Source organism: Protopterus annectens, chromosome 16.part0, assembly GCF_019279795.1.
Source record: "Protopterus annectens isolate FY-2018-M chromosome 16.part0, PAN1.0, whole genome shotgun sequence".
In the NCBI taxonomy this organism is placed as follows: Eukaryota; Metazoa; Chordata; order Ceratodontiformes; family Protopteridae; genus Protopterus; species Protopterus annectens.
The window spans coordinates 686,099,133-686,105,132 of NC_056750.1; the positions used below are offsets into that span (position 1 = coordinate 686,099,133).

The following is a 6,000-nucleotide window of genomic DNA, read 5'->3' on the forward strand; positions in this document are numbered from 1 at the left end:
CAGAATGTAAACAAAGCTTCTGGTGTGGTGGGTTTTACAGATGAAGTAAGCAAGTCAAATGAAGTGGTGCAGATAACAGATAACAGAACTGGCATCAGTAGGACTTGCAGATGACGTTCAGTTAAAAATAATCAAACAAGATGATCCACAGGACAGTTCTGCTGTTTCATGGGGTGAGATGGCAGATTATGTGGAAAAATATAAAGATAGAGAAGAGAGAATCCCCAGCTCTGTTATTAGGTTTAGAGGTGTAGACAAAAAGTTTGTGAGATGAGTGTAAGGACTTCAGATTTGTATAGGGGGTGATGAGAGTAGATAAACTTGAAGTATTAGTTGGTTTATAAAGAATGTTGTGGGCAATGGTTAGTTGGTGAAATTTAATCAGGTGTTGTAGTTCTAAGCATCCTAACTGTTTTAAATTTATACAATGATGGGTTCGGAATGGGTTGCCTGTAGCAAATCATGCAATGTTATTATAGGACATTTCCAATTTGCTGAGGTTATTCTTGGAGAGATTAGTAAAAATGGGTGAGACATAAAGGAGTGTAGAGATCAAATGGGTGTGAGTGATGGTAGTTTTAGCAGTAGGGGAAAGGAAGGGTTTAATCCTATAGAGAGTGCCAAGTTTTTTATTGACAGTCTTTATAGTATTATTGATGTGGATGTTGAAGTTCAGCTTATTGTTGATGGTGACACCTAGTAATTTGGTGGCAGAGTCAGGAGATATTATAGTACCATTGGTAGATGTCACAGAGAATTGAAGAGGAGAGGACTTTTGAGTAGAAGTGAAGAGGAGGAGTTTGGTTTTCTTTGGTCTCAAAAGAAGGCAATGCTGAGTGAACCATTGTTCAACTATGTTGAATACTTTTTGGGTGAGAGCGTGAAGGTCATGGGAGGATGTAGCTGAACATAATAGTGTGGAGTCGTCAGCATATTGTATGCAAGTGGCTTGTGGGATAGCTAGATGAAGGTCATTAATAAATATAGAGAAGAGAAGAGAAGAGGTCCAAGTATGGACCCCTGAGGGACAACTAAGGTATCGGGTAGATGGGTGGATAAAGTATTATGCCAAAGTACTGCTTGCTGTCATTTGTCAAGGCAGGATTGGAACCATTTTATGGAAAGTGAGTCTAATGACAGAGATTTTAGGATGTTTATGAGAATCTGGTGGTTTACCATGTCAAATGCTTTGGACAGATCGATAAATAGAGCAGAAGAAAGATTATTCAGGTTTCGGTGCCTGTTAATGTAGTCAGTAAAGGAAAGGAGGGCAGTGGTAGTGCTGTGTGAGGGTCTGAAACCATGTTGACAGTTGGAAAGTAAATTATTTTTGATTAAATGGTGGAGTAGTTGCTTATGGATACATTTCTCCATAATTTTAGCTAGGGGAGAGAGTAGGGCAATAGTTTGATATTTCAGTGGAATGTCCACCTTTATGTAGAAGGATAATATGGGAGACTTTCCATAAGATGGGGATGTAACCTTCAGTAATAGTTCTGTTGACCAGTATGGAAATAGGATAGGCTATGGCCTTGGATGATAGCTGTAGATATTCAGAAGGCAGTAGGTCTGCAGAAGGAGAGCATGGTTTCAGTTTATTCAAAAGGGTTTGAATACATGTGGTTGTGACAGGTTTGAAATGAAAAGGGGCGGTGGGGTTGAGGATTATGAAGGTAATGTGAAGGTATTAGATGATAGTTGACTAGCTAGTGTTTGGATAGCATCTGTAAAGAAGGTATTGAAGGTATTAGCTGCATGGATGGGATTTTTCTGTTCTGTATTTTGAGGGTTTGGTGTAGTGGATTGACCTGGGTGGAGTAATTGCTTAATGCTAGCCCAGACTTTCTGTGGGTTGTTGTGATTAGGTTGTTAATATTGTAAGTAGTAGTTTTGTTTGTCAGAAATATGGCCTTTTTAGTGTCATTTCTTAGCTGTCTAAGGGTTAGTTGTCAGCAGTATTTTTGTCATTCTCCATTTGGCACAATATTTATTTCTGATGTGAATTTTGTGTTTGGTTTCGTTAGAAAGCCATGGGGCAGACTTGGTCTTAATTCTAATAGATCTGGTTGGAGCATGGTGATTAAGAAGGGCAAGGAAGGTAGAATTAAAGAAATTAATGGCTTAATCTAAAGGAAGTTGTTTTAAGGGAACCCAATTGCATGCTCTTAGTTCCATTTGGAATAGATCAGGGTTAAATTTCTTTTTGGATCTAATTTGTCTGACAGAGGTTGGGGTGGAGGTGTTGGCTTTATGTCTGATGATGTAGGTAAGTGAGTTGTCACCGATATCATCAAGGAGGGTTCCAAAATCATAGTAGTGAGTATGATTGTGAGAATCCAGTCTAATATGCTTGCTTTCTTGTTAGCTTTATTTACTCTGGTGGGGGAGGTAATGGTTTGAGAGAAACCATATAGGTTTATATGGGTGGTAGGAAGGCTACTACAATATGAATTCCAGTCTAAATTTATGTCGCCTAGGATTATGGTTTCTTGAGGCAGGTGTTGGGATAGCCAGCAGAGGATATTTTCCAAGGTGGCTATGTTATTTTCAGGGGCAGATATATACGGATAATATAGATTGATTTAGCATTGTTAAGTTCTAGTTTAGAGATGAGAATCGCAGCATTGGAGTTCAGAGGTAGATTACAGTGTAAGTGGTTAAGTGAAAGCCAGATTTAAATAGAATAGCCACCCCACCACCTTTCTTAGCTCCTCTGTCAAGTCTTAGGATATTATATCCAGGTGGGATAATTTCATTATCTTTGATGACAGGTTTTAGCCATGTTTCAGTTAGGCAGATAATGTCAAAGGAGTACACTTCTAGGAGAGCATGGAGTTGAGTCACTTTATTGTTAATGCTACGTATATTAAGATGAGCTAGTAGGAGAGAGTTGGAAGGTCTTGCAAGGGGAGAATTGATAGATTGATTATAGTTATGAAGAGTGATAGGGGTTGCTGTTGGGCCAGGGTTAAGATAAATATCACCGTCCTTTAATGTGAGGAGTTGTAGTAGATAGCTTAGGTTAGGGAATTTGCTGTAGAGAAGTAACACTTTTGAAATATTGTGTATTATATTTAATGTGAAGTGTTCTATGATGCTTTGAAAGTAGGTAGCTAGGTAAGCATGTCATGTTTGCATGGTTATGCAGGTGTGGTAAGGGTTGAGAGTTGGTTTGCTGGTTGAGGTAGTTAGTTTGTGGATATATTGGGTGCTCATATGAGAAGAGTAAATAAGCAAAGGTTAGTAGTGGTAAAAGAGTGAAGCAGAGTCGAATTTGAAAAGGGACAGATGAATAAGTCATTGGGAAGGAATAGTTATTTGTTGTATATTTGGGGATGGAAGTATATAAGGTGGGAGTGTGTAAAGATAGGAGGGAGTGGTGAGTACGAATGGGAGTGGATAGAGATGGGAGATGAAAGAGAAGTTGGCTAAAGAGGAAACGTGAAGTGGGTAATGGGAAGAAGAAGTGGTGTGGTTACAAAGTATAAGAGAAGGACCACTGGAGGTGGGTGGTAATTGGGGGTAGGGAGAGGAGCGGAGTGAGCCCGTAGGGCGAACAGAGTGGTTAGACACAGAGACTGGAGAAGTTGTACAAGAAACAAACAGCAGGACTGATATGTGAAGGTAAGTTTTAAAAGTCAAATGTGGTAAAGGCCAGTGTGAAGTGATCCTAGGAAAGGTAGTGGTAGACAAAGTATTAGTAAAAATTAAGGTGGGAGAACAGTATAGCAATGGAGGTACAATACAAGAAATAGGGTAAGTGGCTATGTAATAGGAGGATGAAAAGGGGATGAGGCTGGGTAAGGTCCCACCTAGTGGACAGACCTAAAAATGCAGGCAGATGTAAGATGGAGTTATAAGCAGTAAACCAGGGAAAGGAGGGAGATTTTAGTCAAAAAGAGGGATTCTAAAGAAAATGGGAGAGAGAGAGATTAATGTATAGAATGGGGGGGGGAACTCTGCTGGAAGCTGCTGCCTGCCCCAGCTCAAGACATAACTTAGCACCTGTAGCAGTGGCACACTATTAGAATGACACTTCAAGCCGGAATTATTTAATACACATACTTTTTCTGTATCCTTGATATAGTTAGTCTGTGAGGTGTGACGCAAGTAGTTGCAGGGTTTCCGTTAGTTTCAGACAGGTTAGTGCTGGAAGCATGGGTAAAGCAGGGTAACTTAAAGAGGCAAGAGAGACAAGGTAGTTATAAGAAACAGGAGTTAGCACACAGCAAGATTTAGAGTGGATATGCTATTTTAAACATTAACCAATATCTACATGTAGATAGCAAATGTACAGTGCAATAATCCTTGTAGTACAGATACAATTAGTCATTCACGGGGGCAGATATGTAAAAATAGCAGTTACACTGAAAACCTAACCCTGGTAGCAGCAGATGTAAACACATAGTTAACCATTATTTAAATGCTATAAGGTATTAACACTTTCTGCATGAGATTATATGCCCCTAGATATTAGCAGGCACCAGAGAACAAAAGTAAATGATGTTCCTACCTATTTAATAAAACAGTAGTCAGCCATCATTCAAGAAACACTAAGAAGGACTATGCTGGGTCAGAACAGCTTTAGATTGGCTGTAAAATAACACAGTAACAGCTTAACAGGAAGAGAGTGAAAGAAACTATGCTTTGGAGTAAGCGCTTAGGAGGCGCCGCAGGCACCAGAGAACAAAAGTAAATGATGTTCCTACCTATTTAATAACAACAGTAGTCAGCCATCATTCAAGAAACACTAAGAAGGACTATGCTGGGTCAGAACAGCTTTAGATTGGCTGTAAAATAACACAGTAACAGCTTAACAGGAAGAGAGTGAAAGAAACTATGCTTTGGAGTAAGCGCTTAGGAGGCGCAGCTTAAGAGCCTTTTCCCAGTATCGGAAAATGTAGGTAATATGATCATGCTCAGAGCAGGATCTGCCTGAGAATAAGGAGTAACAAAACTTGTTGTAGTCGGCTTGTTTTAAAGCCAGGGGCAGTATGTGCCATTGTCGGTTTGTTACAAAAGGCAGGGGGTAACCTGTGCTGTTATCGGCTTGTTACAAAAGACAGGGGCAATCTGTGCCATTATCGGCTTGTTACAAAAGGCATACATATATGTGTGTGTGTGTGTGTGTGTGTGTGTGTGTGTATGTATATATATATATATATATATATATATATATATATATATATATATATATATACACACACACACATACATATTTTTACATGAAATGCAACTGTTGAGCCAACTTTTCCTGCAGAAACACTACCCTGCAAGTTTCATTCACTGTGATGCCTCTGAAGTTTACAGAGACAGATACACTAAATTCAAACCTATTATAAGGTTTGGATTTAACCAGAGACAGAACAATGCTACAGAGGGGCAAGACAGAAAGTACAGTTGTGTACCTACCATAAATGTAGATGTTTGAGTGTATTCACTGTTGCAGTCATTACACTTGGGTTATCCTGCTGGCAGGCGACCCACAGTCGGCCTGAGTTCCAAAGTCTTGGTCCGGCGGTGGTTGCTGTCACCTCCTCCCTGATGTCTGTACGCCAGGGGTATAAAAGTTGCAACCGATGCCATTTTCTTCAGTTTTTCTTACCCCAGATGTCAGTTGCCCCCAGATAGGAAGGCTGGAAAGTTAAAATTATGCCAAAAAAACATGCATATATTACTATAAACATTTCCTTCATCTACAAGCAAATACACCACATAGGTAGTATAGAGATGAAAAGTACAGAAAAAGTCCCAGCAATGAAAAAATGGGGATGGTGGGTGGGTAACCTGGACTGCAACAGTGAATACACTCGAACATCTACATTTATGGTAGGTACACAACTGTACTATGTTCATCTTGTTTCAATGTTTCAGTCATTACACTTGGGTAGAATCCCAAAGCTGAGGTTGGGTGGCTGGGTCTAAATTGGATTTGGAGAGTCTAACAAGCCCTGCAGGACTGCAGTGGCAAAGTCTACTCTGGATTTAGAGTAGAAGTAG

The 6,000-nt window shown here is 39.8% G+C and overlaps 1 protein-coding gene across 4 annotated transcripts in view; it reads right to left on the reverse strand.

The window, feature by feature from the left end:
- LOC122790442 (discoidin domain-containing receptor 2-like) overlaps positions 1-6,000 on the reverse strand; it is a 1,000,047-nt gene that overhangs the window by 902,269 nt on the left and 91,778 nt on the right. The window lies entirely within an intron of this gene.